At 34.8% G+C, this 14,037-nt stretch overlaps 1 protein-coding gene across 8 annotated transcripts in view; it reads left to right on the forward strand.

Moving 5' to 3' along the window:
- The window catches only part of LOC131434942 (small conductance calcium-activated potassium channel protein), an 880,455-nt gene that overhangs the window by 39,660 nt on the left and 826,758 nt on the right, over positions 1-14,037 (forward strand). The window lies entirely within an intron of this gene.

Here is a 14,037-nt window from a genome sequence, read left to right on the forward strand (position 1 = left end):
TGTGTGGTACTGTCCTCAACATTCAATTATAAATCATATAGATGACCTAACCAATATTAAAAAAGTCAATAAATCTAGGTGTAACCAATTCCTTAACTGTTTCAACTAATGGTTATTGATTCAAATAATATTTGTTGCTGATTTTCTCATCATCTGATAGCCAAAAATAAGCTCTTGTTTTCGAAGCTATCAAATGTCCTATAATGCAAATTGTAAACGGCTAACAAAATTGTATTTGGTCAATTCAAGCTTATCTTTTGAATCGCAATTAAACATCACGTTTTTGGTAGATGAATGAAATGAATTTCAGTTGTTCTGTATATGTTCTTTTAATGTATACACGGAACGACCGAAATCAGCATTTTCGCGAAAAATTTAGTTGATTTGCTGATTTTAGTTAGTTATTTTTTGAGACAACTAAAAAAATCTTACTTTTGCTAATTTAGATTTTTTATTCTCATTCCCTTAATAATAATAAAATATTTGTTGGAATGACTATTTTTTTTAGTTGAATTCACAAATTAAACGTGCTGTCATTTCTTAGCTAAGGCACATTTTATTTCCATTCAACTAATTTTTTAGTTGAATTAAAGAAATAAAATGTTATTTTCAACCAATATGAATGGTTGAATTGGCTTCTGCAATCTGCAGCTATATGGCGCCCTGCCACTAGATGGCACACTACTGCCGACAAAATTTCAGACGCGGTTGTCTTTTCTATATTGGCAGGTATAAATACGATGTTGTATTGGAGAAAAAGACATAAACGAAGCATAAACATCTTTTTGAATTTTTTTTCTTCTAAATCACTGTTTTTTTTTTCATTCTCACTGAAAACTTTGAGCACTCGGAAAACAAAAACCGAATATAAGTAGAACACCGGAGCTTTTTAATGGATTGTTTTGCTTTGACACTGCTGTCCTTCAGTAATGACGGTGATAGATAAATAGAATCAAAGTTTCTGATTTTAATAACGAAATTAGTTGTCAATGAGAATTTCGTGTTGGATTGAAATATTGCTGGTTTGTGTCCAGAATATTCGCCAACTAAACACTTTCTCTAAAAATAAGAATTTTTTTCAGCACAGTAAATTCTAAATTTTAACTAATTTTATAGTTATTTTGGAAATTTTGTTGTTAAAATCAACTAATTCAAAAACAGTAATACGAATTAGGCGCAGAGCTAATTTCGGTCGTTCCGTGTAAGGTTTCAGAAAATATTACAATTAAAGTCACTCGTTGTTCGATTGCTGTTCAAATGAAATGACAATAATTCGAAGGTTACTACTTATAGTTTAACAATAATGGGTACATTTCCGTAAAGTGTAACATATTTTACTGTAAGCGATTTGTCATACGAATTCTGTTTTATTTGATTTTTGTCTTTCTTATATAGAAAGGCCATACAATTACTGACTGTGAAAACTGACTTTTGAACCGAGACCCGGAGGGCCGAATATCATATACCATTCGACTCAGTTCGACGAACTGAGCAAATGTCTGTGTGTGCATGTGTGTATGTATGTATGTATATGTGTATGTGACAAATAATGTAACTCGATCTAACCGATATTTAAAAACTAAAATGCAAATGAAAGGTCTTGAAATTGAAGTTCCCGAAAAGTTGATCCAGATTTTACTTTTGGTTCCGATATTACAGCGTGGTAAGTGAAAAATTTTCTATTTCATGAGGTTTATTTTTCAAAAGTGATGGCGAAACAAGGTGCAAATGTTTATATAATTTACTGGTAAATTCATCTAGTTGGCAGATCTTATTAGTTAGCGGATATATAAATCTACTTTGAAACTACTTGTCCCCGGTTTCCGCTTCCGAACGCGCCTATAATGGTAAAGGAAAGCTCCAAACCCGAAACTTACTTCGATTTCTCAACCACGATTTTCTCAAATTATGATTCAAATTAAAGCATTTAGTGTCCTGAAAATTTCTATGCAATTTCATCCAGATTCTAATTCCGGTTCCGAAATTATAGGGCAATGAGTATCAAAACTTTCGAACTGTCATACAAAATGATGCAAAATCGGTACGCATCGGTACGCGATGGTAAGGAAGAAGAAAACGCTACCGCCTAGCACAAAGCGTGCTTTGTTCAATTTTGTATAGCGTGTAGAGTTGCCACACTTAAATCTATATTAATTTAACATAACTGTTTACAAATTGAAAAGGTGTTGGTAGTTTATACCAAAGAAAATTTTTGATTTTATTCAAGTTTGAAAATAATTTCTTGACAGAATTTTCTAGTTATGTATTTGATAATATAAACAATATGGGAAAGGCATCATTGCACCACTAGGTGGATTAAAAATTGTTTTGCCTTTCTCATATAGAAAGGCTATGCAAACACTGTGAAAATCAATTTTTTACCGAGACCCGGAAGGCCGAATGTTATATACCATTCGACTCAGCTCGACGAACTGAGCAAACGTCTGTGTGTGCATGTGTGTATGTATGTAACAAAAATTTGCACTCACTTTTCTCGGAGATGATTAAACCGATTTTCACAAATTAATGAACAAATGAAAGATTTTATGGTCCCACAGCCTGCCTGCCATTGAAATTCATTTGAATTCGACTTCCGGTTCCAGAGTTACACGGTAATATGTGAAAACTAAGGAAAAAATGTGCACCATTTTTCTCGGAAACGGCTCAACCGAAACTAACTAACTAAGATTCAAATGAAAGGTCTCATAGTTTCCTAAAAATTTCTAGAACATTTAATTCGGATCCGACTTCCAGTTCCGGAACTAAAGCGTGATAAGTGAAAAATTACAAATTTTATTGGTATTTTTTTTAGGAACGATGGTTAAAACCAAGTACAAATCCCATAAAACTGTCTGATAAAACTTAAAGCACCGAAATTAGTGAAGAAAAACTCCAAAAATAGAGCTCATTTCTCAGCGATGCTTGAACCGATTTCCACAAAACTTGATTTAAATTAAAGCTCATATTGTATTTAAAGCTACAATGAAATTTCATCCGCATCCTATTTCCAGTTTCGCAGTTATTTTATGATAAGTGCGATCGAAAGAATAAAAGAATGTCAATGAATTGAAATTTATTTGAAAAAATTTTCAATTTTCACAGCCGGTAGTACAGTAATACCGTGACGGTGGTGTAACGATGTCGTTAATAATAATAATAATAATAATAATAATAATAATAATTATAATAATAATAATAATAATAATAATAATAATAATAATAATAATAATAATAATAATAATTATAATAATAATAATAATAATAATAATAATAATAATAATAATAATAATAATAATAATAATAATAATAATAATAATAATAATAATAATAATCTTACTATGTATTAGGTTTAAAGTACCATGTATTGTGGATGCCACGGCGAAGAAAAACTTATGTATATTGCCTATGAAATAAACATATTTATGGAAAAATCCTACTGCATGTTTTATGCTGCTGATTCATGCTGTTTAGCTTGACTTACATAAGCCGAAGTAACAGAAACGCAGGTTCGCTTCTTTTGTTAGATTTTGTTAAATTGGTTTAATCGAAATAGAACATGAGACAGTAGATCTAGGTTTAACTGGGTTCAAAACTGTTCCAATTTGTAGGTCATATTTGTTTCTGACAAACAAACCAACTTCGGCTATTCCGGCCATCTGAATCTGGTTCCAGAAGAATTGGAAACCGTGATCAAAAACTACAAAAAAGATCTCACTCACTTTTCTTCAAGATGGTCAAATCGATTGTCACAAACTTATAGGTTCAAAGGATAAGTCTTACAGTTTCATACGGAATTCCTAAATTTGTTGTGGATACTATTTACGGTTCCGAAACTACAGGGTAAACAGGATTTGTAGATTTTGTTAGATAAGGTCCGAACAAACTTTCCTTTTTATATTTATTGAATAATTGTTTATGCAAATTCCACAGTAATATTTATGATGTTATGAGTAATATGAGAAAGGAATCATTACACCACTTGGTGAATTTAAAGAGGTTTTTTACGTCATCTCGTCAAAAAATAGGATTACTTCGGGAACATTTTCGTGCTATGATTTTTACAAATTTTCGAGTGAATCTCTTTCAACAACAATGCTGCGTCTTCATTCAGTCTTTGGGGATGAATCACCAACCCTCAAGACTACTTGGGAAAGATTTGTTCGCGTTGCTTTACGAATAACTTGACAATCGCCCAAAAGAAGGCTCGTGTCAATTGGTGCAGGGAAATGCATAAGAAATACATTCCAGGAAGCTCAAAAGACGTTTATTAAATCATGACAGATAACGAATTATAGATCTATACTTATGAGTCGGAAACAAAACAGCAATCGACTGCATGGGTCTTCCAAGATAAGCAAAATCTAACAAAAGTTGTTCGCTCTCGAAGCGTTTCGATGCAAACGATCGCCTGTTTCTTCGGCTAAACTGCCAGCAATGATGGCATTCCACTAGAGTTATACGCCAGTGTGTAAGTTTCATGCCAACACTGAGGATGCAACCGTATCGCATAAAAAGAAAATAGACAGACTTTGAGTGTGTCCTGGTGTTTAGAGAATCTGGTGCGAGTGAACCACATTCTCTTCGCATGAATCGCTCTCATGTGCTCTCGCCTAAATAAACCCAAGTGATCACTGCAGCGTGCTGTAAGCGAACACTTCTGTGATGTTTTTTTGTGTTATAGAGGATATTGAAAATCTTTAGCGCAGTAAGAAAAAACGAAAAACGAGAATTTGAGAGCATTTGACGTGATCCAGTGCTAGAGGTGAAAGAACATAAACACGCACTCTCATAATGCGTGCACAACCCAAGTAAACACCCGGTTCTATGTTTGCTTTGCATGCGAATATAATACAGATATAGGAATTAAATGTCCTGAAAAAAACAGCCTCACATTTAAATTGTATATGGATCGCGGGAGGATTCTTGTACAATAATACATCTAATACGCTGATACCAACTTTCTTATTACATACATATTGTATACTATCTGCCTGCCAATTATACATTTCTTTGTGGTAATAGAAATATATTGCCACAGATTAGAAATAAACATTCAAGAAAAAATTCTTTCTCTGCCGAACAAAGCTAACGAAACGACGGTTCCGTAAAAATTGATATCCAAACTAAACTCACCAATCAGGAAAATCATTAATGAACTATTTCAATTCCAAGCTGCCAGTAAAAGCTCGGTGGACTTGAGAAATTGGGACAATATTTTCAGATGAAAAGTTATCCGGGCATTGTTTTATGAGCAAAGTTTTAATGAGAGAAGTTCGTCCAGCGAGAATGAATGCAATTTTATATCTAGCCCGATTGAAAGATACGTTCCCAAAAAGCAGTAATATATATCAACATCGGAATAGATAGCTACTAAATCTAGAGATAGAGGTGCGACTATCTTTAGGATTGATAAAGATGAGGTTGATCTATTTTCCTTGGCACGAATCACGTCGTTCAACTTATTTGTCGGTCCAAGCAAAAATCTCTTTCACACTTGAATTCGAAAAATTGCTCACTTCTTTTTGGGGCCAATGCACTGGGAGAAGATGGCAGAAGATGAAAAGAACAGTAAATCGAAATTGGTTAGCTATTTTGGGGTTGGCAAAATTTGACCTTTTTTCGGGCGGGTTTTGAAGCCAATTCAATGCTCTAATCGACGATGGTTTGATATTACATACGTCTGAAAGGTTCGATTATGAAATTTTCATATATGTACACAAAATTTCACTTTCTTTGAGGTGGTGTGTACGAAATTGATTGTATGAGAGAAGCAGGTGGAAATTATGAGTAGCACAGAACTTTCGCTATTTAACATTGTCACCTAAGTCGGTAGCTCAGAAAAATATTTATTTACTTTGCAGTGAGTATCAGGTCACACTTGATCGTCTCATATCGTATAATATCACGAAGCGTCAGAACGATTTTAAAAATTTGCACGGAATTGTGGATCTTTGTTTTTGACTTTCCCTATAGGAGGGATCCAAAACTGCTGAAAAAATCGAGTTTTTATCGGTATTACGGAATCCACAAGTGTTTATTTATTTATTTGGGAGCAGGCACGAATCACGAAAGTGTTATATACAATTGAACCCAGCTCGACGAGATCAAAAAAGTATCTGTGAGTGTCCGTTTGAAATGCTCATGGCGATTGGAGATATAATCGTTCAATTGACATAACCGTCAAATCGCATTAGATTCACTCAATTTCGACAATCTGTTTTCATTGAAACAATGGTGCCAATTGAAGTTTTATTATGCAAACGACCTGCCGGTGGAATACGATTTTCAGACAACGCACTTTAAGTGACCGCTAGAGCCGACCGCTAGAGCCGACCGCTAGAGCTGACCGCATCACATTAATAACAAAAATAATCGATTCTGGTCGTCGAAAGCAGCGGTTTCTTGTATGTAAATCTGAAAACACCTCGTTTATCCGGTCTATTCAAAGCTAGGTCCGAACGAGATGTAAGCGTAGTCGGACAGCAAACAAACCAAAAATTATACGGCGAAGTCTGCAATAGTCCATTTTCCACTCAATCAACGGAAAAGTGTCTGTACAAATATGCCTAGTAGATTTTTTAGAATTAGAAAAGTCAACTAGTTTTCTGGAAAGTCTATTCTGAAGATCATGATGCCATCTCAAAAGTTCAATCAACAGAATGCTCTTTATGAGAATTAGTAAAATGTGTAAAATATTCTATCCGTTATTCAAAAGCGGCATTATTTCGGATGCAACAAAACGATTATGAACGTTAACAGTTTCCATTTTTCTTCATTTGAAATAAATTTCAGTATGATATAACGAAAATTGCATGATTCGGCAAAATTACGCTTTCGGCGAAATGGCGCTTTCGACGAAATGACCTTTTAATTGATTGGAAAAACTGGTCTAAATGGTTTTTAAAGTTAAAATCGTATTTCACTGTTAAGCATTATACTACTTTCTGCATCAAAAGTCAACTAAGGAAAATGTAGTGCAAAAATCAGATAAATTTATTTTTGATGAAAAAATCGACCTTATATTTATCTGAAATTTGATCTGTGCTTATTTATTTTCGGATCTTGCACTAATGTTTTCTATTTAATAGTTTTGCACTTGAAATTCAGTTTTGTTCTAAACTTTGTTTGTGAAGGTTTTAACCTTGTGGTAATTCACCTCACCAACCAGAAAAGTTTCTGTCTCTATATACGGAGTAAGAACATCAGGTCTCCTAATCTGGTAGTGGAGAGTTCAAGTCGTTTGCGTCTCTTATCGCTTATTTTTATGTTGCGATTCGTCAGAAATACATTCATTGAAATTGTTTCACCAAATAGGGTAACGGCTCCCTACTTCATTTCATTATTATACGAACGTTTCCTCAAAAACCTAATTTAGTTACCATATTTATTTCTTATTTCTGCTTGATTCGCCCTGCTCTACATTGAGAACTGGTTCATATATCTTAAAAACTATACTTATTTTCAAAAAACAAAAAAGTACGGGTGTGTAATGTCAGAGACATAACTGGATGTCGTGAATACGAATTTGACACGCTTTATTTATACTTCCGAATTCGAATTGGTAGTTGATCGGTTATTTGAATTATGCAACTTTCCCCTTTTCATTACTAGAATTTTAAACGTATTACATTAAACATTCTGAAACGCAATTAAATATTATGAAATAAGCAGTATAGTTGTTTATAATAAAATAATGGTGGCTCTGAAAAGAACCTTTTATGAAAGCGTTCGTGATGGAGAGTGACGAGCTGAGTTCGAGTTCCGATGGATACCGTTGACTTTCGATGGATACCGCTGACTTCCTTCATCTGTTTCCAGGCTGACCAGGCTGTTGTCCGTGGGTGCGATACTGATATGGTTTGTGTAGGTATAGCGTTCGCAACCGATTACAATCTTCCAGTAAAGGAAACTCAAATTGCTGGATTGAGCAATGATACAATAGGCCTGTGATATGAAAATGGGCCGTATAGAGTACAGTAAAGTAAAATTTCGCATAATTCTTTGAAGGGATTATTATGATTCTAAAAAGAACCGATTTGATGAATTCTGAAATTAGGAACATTATCTGAGTTCAAGTACTAGAACAGACTCAGAATTCAGTTTTATTTTAGTTCTAGAACTACAATTTCGATACTGAAATCAGTTCCGAAATTATTTTCCAGAATCCAGTTCAGCACGCAGACTCAGAATTTTAAATCCATATTCCGGAACTAATCTCTGAAACTTGAAGACGATTTTTCTGATTTTTCGCCATGACTACCAAAATGGGTTGTATAGAGTTTAGTAAAGTAAAATTCCGCATAATTCTTTAGGAGTATTGTTATGGTTCTAGAAAGAACCGAATAGAAGAAGTCTTGAATAAAGAACTGGATCCTAGTTCAAGACCAATAACAGACTCAGAATCCAGTTTCAATTCTAGAACTACAATTTCGAAACTCAAATCAGTTCCGGAATACAGTTCCAGAACGCAGGCTCTGAATTCTAAACCTATATTGTGGAAGTAAAATCTGAAACATGAACTTTTCGTTACGACTATCGAAAAGCAAATGAGAGTTGCGACCTGAGCGTTTGAGGTTTTAACCACGCAGAAGGTACACTCTCCGTCGTTGCTGGTTGATGATTTAACTCCCACGACGTCTGCTTCCATCAAACGCACGAAAAGCAATGATCGATTTTCGACCACGGTTCCCCTTTTAAACGCAGTCAGTTGAAGATATGTGCCTGACTACCGCAAAATCGTCGTCCTTGCTCGAAAAACCCAAGCAAAAGTAAAGAGATTTTTGATGAAATGGCGAAAGAATTATGTTGCTACCCTTAATACAAGTCGAGATATTCATGATTAAGTTCTGCCCATTCTTCCATATGGCTAATTTTGAAAAGGCACCCCATAGTAAAGTAAGTCGTATTCACGACAAAACCAGCTAAAACACTTCCGATATGTTCACTGCCCTGTATTCATCCTACTAAATCAAAACAAAATATTACACTATTACACTCACAGGCTCAAAATGTCAGAGTTATTCCTAGTATCTAATGCCAACTGTGAGACAACACTCGATATTTTTGGAACTAATTTGGAATCAATTCAACTTTTAAAAATTATTTTACATTTAAAAATTTACTGTAAGGTTATCCTGGATTAGCCCTTTTAAAAATATGAAAATATTAGATGTAGATGAAACAGACACAGTTGGCCGTCGACCCGCCGTCGGAAGCGGCGGCCTCTCGCACACAAACCTGTAACCGCCTCGTTTGCCCGTTCTACTCAAAGCTAGGTTTCTTTGCTTTAGTTAAATTCGAACGAGCGGTCGGACAGCACACGAACATAAACGATGTGATGAAGCTTTTCATTTGCACTCAGTTAAAGAGGGGGTAGGGACTAAATGATGAAAAAAATCATCATTTTTGCGATTTTTTTTTTCAGAGTTATCGTTCAACAAAATAAATTCAATTCAATTGTTTTGCATAATAAATAGCATAATTCGAACAACATTTTGTAATTTTTTCGTGGAACAATATTGAGAAATGAGTCGGTGAAGAGATATTTTTGAGGACGCTTCAAACAGAAACGTTGGGGTCTAGAAAAACTTCTACTCTAACTATGCTGCTTTGATTTGTTGACTTCTGATTAGTCTGCGCTGAGATACAGTGGACACCGCAAATCGTGATTTTTAATCATATCACGATATCGTGATTAAAAATCACGATTTGCGGTGTCCACTGTATCTCAGCGCAGACTAATCAGAAGTCAACAAATCAATGCAGCATAGTTAGAGTAGAAGTTTTTCTAGACCCCAACGTTTCTGTTTGATTTTTTTTAATTTTTGAGTTTTTGGTGGTTGTTCAAAGGGAAAACTGCGATTTTTCACGAAAACATTCGTTATTTTGTAGCTGTAAAACCTTCCCAAAGTAACAAACAACGAAAAGGAAAACTTTGGGGTCTGGTTTTTTATATGTAGAAAGTGTGTGCAATTTTTTATGAAAATTGGTGCAGTAGTTTTTGAATGACGATGGATACGGACATTCAAAACCTGGTTTCGAGAAAAATGCGTTTAAAGTGTTTTGTTTATAAAATCAATGGAAACAATTTGTTACACAAGGGAGCCCGTAGGGTCTAATATTTTCAAAAAATCATATATTTTCTTTTATATTACGTTATAATGAAACATTTCAAGAATGTTTTATCAAGTTTTTAAGTCAATCGAAGCAGAAGTCTTGGGTCTGTGTGCCGAGCTCTTACTTCTTCGCAGTATGAGATTGGCAAAGATAAATCCCCATAACTTGCTAAGTTTTGTTCCGATAGGCTTGAAAATTTCTCAGAATATTCTAGAAATGTTTTACTATAATAAAATACAAAGAAAAAAATAAATGATTTTTCAAAAGTGTTAGACTCGCCCCTTAACGGAAAATACCGCAAACATTTGTCTGGTAGATGCACTTATGCAGATTTTTTGATGCATAGTAGCTAATAATTTTAATAAGCTTTTTGGGAACTCCGTTTTGGGGAAAAGGTAATCGGTGAAATGATCCATTCGGTGAATTGTCATTCGGCGAAATGGATTTCGGTGAAACGCTTTTCGACGAAATGACCCTGACCTAATGGTACGGATATCAAAAAATACTTGGTGATGGTAATTTAAAGCAGAAAACAATGTTTCCTCATAATATTCTGAAAATACTTGGCAACCTTCCGATACAAAATAAGATGAAAGGAAGGCGTAATCAAGTAAATTAAGTATCGTATGAATCCCTAAGAAGTCGTATTCGGATAAAAGTTGATAGAGTTCTATGGGATTGTAATACCTTTCATTTTAACTTAAGTATGTCGTAATTGGTGGAGCGGTCTCTAAGAAAGTCGAATGCACGTTTTTATTTTATATGCGCATTTTTCCCAGTTACTCTGGAACCGGTATTTGGATTTCGATGAAACTTAATTGCAAGCTATGAGATTGTAAGATCTTTCATTCGAGTCTAAGTTTGTGAAAATCGGCGAAGATCGGTTCATGTTCTGATCTTGAGTGTATATTTTTGTGAAATATACACATAAATTAACAAACACACACATAAACATTTTCCTATCTCTACGAAATAAGTCGATTTATTGGTAAATGATACTCGATCTTCCAAGTCTCGGTTCAAAAGTAGGTTTTCACAGTGATTGCATAACCTTTCTTTATAAGAAAGAAAAAACTGCAGGAATAGATATAATGTGCAAGGCATTTATGTGAAACAGTCTCCATCTATAAAAATATACGAATACATGTTAAGTAAGTTAAATAGCAGAAGTTTTCAAATTGAAATTAATGAATCGGAAGGAAGACCAAACAAAATCCAAGATGTAGAATTTACACATTTATTGGATTGAGAGACGATTTTTTATTTGTGAATTGCCTCTGAAATACATAACTGGCTGGAATTTTTTCACCGCATTGTCATTGGGGATAAACAATGGGCTTCAGTTCGTGCTCGCCTCTCTTCCGACACAATAGAAAATCGTTTGCGGTTGAAACAACAGAAACAAAGACAACATAGTGCAGTGAACAACAGAGTATACGGAATAATCAAATACGATTTAACAAAGCCTGAAACTTGGCCTGCAAGACCAAATTGAATTTGTATAGATTTCAAGCGTTGCAAAGTTAGACCAGCAGCAAATGAAATAGAAATCTTAATTAATGAACGAATGCATCTAGACGCTAATAATGCAAGTGAGATTCAATTCAACAAGGCGTCTAGCTGTGTGTACATTATGTTCAAACGTGAAAGAGATGCAATTGCATTCGCTTCGGTTAACAACGAGGTGCACAGCGTTGAGTGTGACATTAAATACAAAATACCTGTGCACATGGTGGACAATGCCATAGAAGTACGCATGCATGACCTTCCCCCGCAGACCAGCGATCAGTCCGTTCGGGAAATCATGTCGCAGTACGGTGAAGTTCTTTCCAGCGAAAGAGAAGTATGGCGGAGTTTTTTCCCCGGCATCCGGAATGGCGTGCGAGTGGTACGTATGCAACTACGTAAGGCAATTCCATCTTACATCATTTGTGGTCAAGGTGGGACACATCCGTGTAAAACGCAGATTACCTATGAAAATCAGCTGGTTACATGTCAGTTTTGTGAACAACCTGCACACTACGGTAAACCTTGCACTGAAACTGCGAAAAGAACATCTTCAACCAAAAACAAGGTCAACCGTTCAACAACGAAAACTAGTGAGCGTAGTACTCCTGTTTTACCATCAAACCAACCAACAACTGCAACCAATGTACAACAAGGCGCTTCTACAGCAACTAGCAACGAGCTCAAGACTGCGAACAACAAGGAGAACGAAAAGAAGACGGAAATCAACAACAAAACCACCGATGCGGCAATGGATGACGAGACGAGTCACGAACAAAGTGCCCCTCAACCTTCGCGGGAGGCAAATGAAAGCTCTTCTCCTCCTAGAAAAAGAGTGACAACGAAATCCAAACAAAAAAATACAATGGGCTTCATACGACAACCGAAAAAGTTGAAAATCCAAGCTGAGTAACTATCGAGATGACATCAAACAATTCAGATCAACTGTTATAGCATAATAAAAGAAAGCAAAAACATATTACCACTACTAGCAGCAGTGATGCTAGATAAATTAGGAAATGAGCCATTGTTCGAATCTTGCGTCGGTTTTCCCTTAATAACTTTTCCTACAAATGTCTGTTTTGTGGTCTTCGAAGGTTTTCTTACCCTTTAAATTTCTTAAGAAAATAATACATGCGCTTATTTTCAGAGTTCATTGGTTGATCTCCAGCCGTTTTTTGTAAAAAGTAAATTTCTCCATACTAAATCCCATACAAATATTAAACCTCGTGCGCGAAAATATAGTTTCTTTGATCGAGCTAAAATTTTACATGGTGCTTATGGGACCCAAATGGAACACGAAAGTTTGGTAAACATCAATTCAGAACTTTTCAATGTGAATGCGATAAGTTTAGCTTTAATTCTATACAGAACTTTTAACGGTTTGATATTTGGATCGTCGTATTGCTCATAGGCAGGGATGCCATTTATATAGATTTATCTGTATTACAAAGGTTTTTACATGCTAATACAGATTTCATACAGAATACAGATTTTGTACAGATTTCCTAAACTCAATACAGACTCATACAGATTTCTCAAAAAAAAGTAAAGAATAAAATAATGTCTTTAGTCTGAGCTCTCTTTGGTAGTAGTTTTATAATCAATGGACGAATCACAAATTGATCTAAAAATTTTCAAATGGTATTGGTAGTTTAAGTTGAGCGTTGAGATCCCACATCAACTTACCAAGTCAACTTTTTGAAAGTATATGAAATTGAAATTATGTTTTGTTAATTCCGATTGTTGATGAAAATTTGAAAACATTTAATTTCGTCGTTGTAGAATGGTATAGGTATTGAGCGGTCATTCAATTTCTTATTATAAAACCATAAGGTTTTAGAACAACAAATTTTAATGGTACGTTTTTTTGGTCACAAGAGTTTGTTTTCCTTTACGTTTCGTCTTCGACTCGTTAGTGCATAACAGTTTTTGTTAAACATTTGTGCCACCTAGCAGTCCAACACAAACCACTAAGTAGACGTAAAGCTCAAACTCTGCATGAGTAGTAACTTTTTTGAAATACACATCTTCCGTATCAAAACGTTGTCCAAAGCTTCTTGCTTTAATAACTAGAGGTGCCACAGTGAAGTAGAAAGAATCTACCAAATATTATCTAGAGTAGTATTTTACGGTCATGAAATAAACTACACGGGTGAAAATCCATTGCAGGTATTATGATTATGACGAGCAAAATGATTGGTATCATGAACAATAACACACATCATGATATCAATCATTTTGCTTATTAAATTTCATGAGAAAGCATGGTTCATGATTTTATGATTAAAAAGTCATGGTACAGGTAATAGATGTTTGTCCGTGTATAGATTCAAAAAATGCCAATATGTTTTGTTCCATAGTTTTGTATTTTAGCAACAGTTAAAGATTTCTTTTTAAGGCCCAAATTTATGA

The sequence above is a fragment of the Malaya genurostris genome, chromosome 3, assembly GCF_030247185.1.
Source record: "Malaya genurostris strain Urasoe2022 chromosome 3, Malgen_1.1, whole genome shotgun sequence".
Taxonomy (NCBI): Eukaryota; Metazoa; Arthropoda; class Insecta; order Diptera; family Culicidae; genus Malaya; species Malaya genurostris.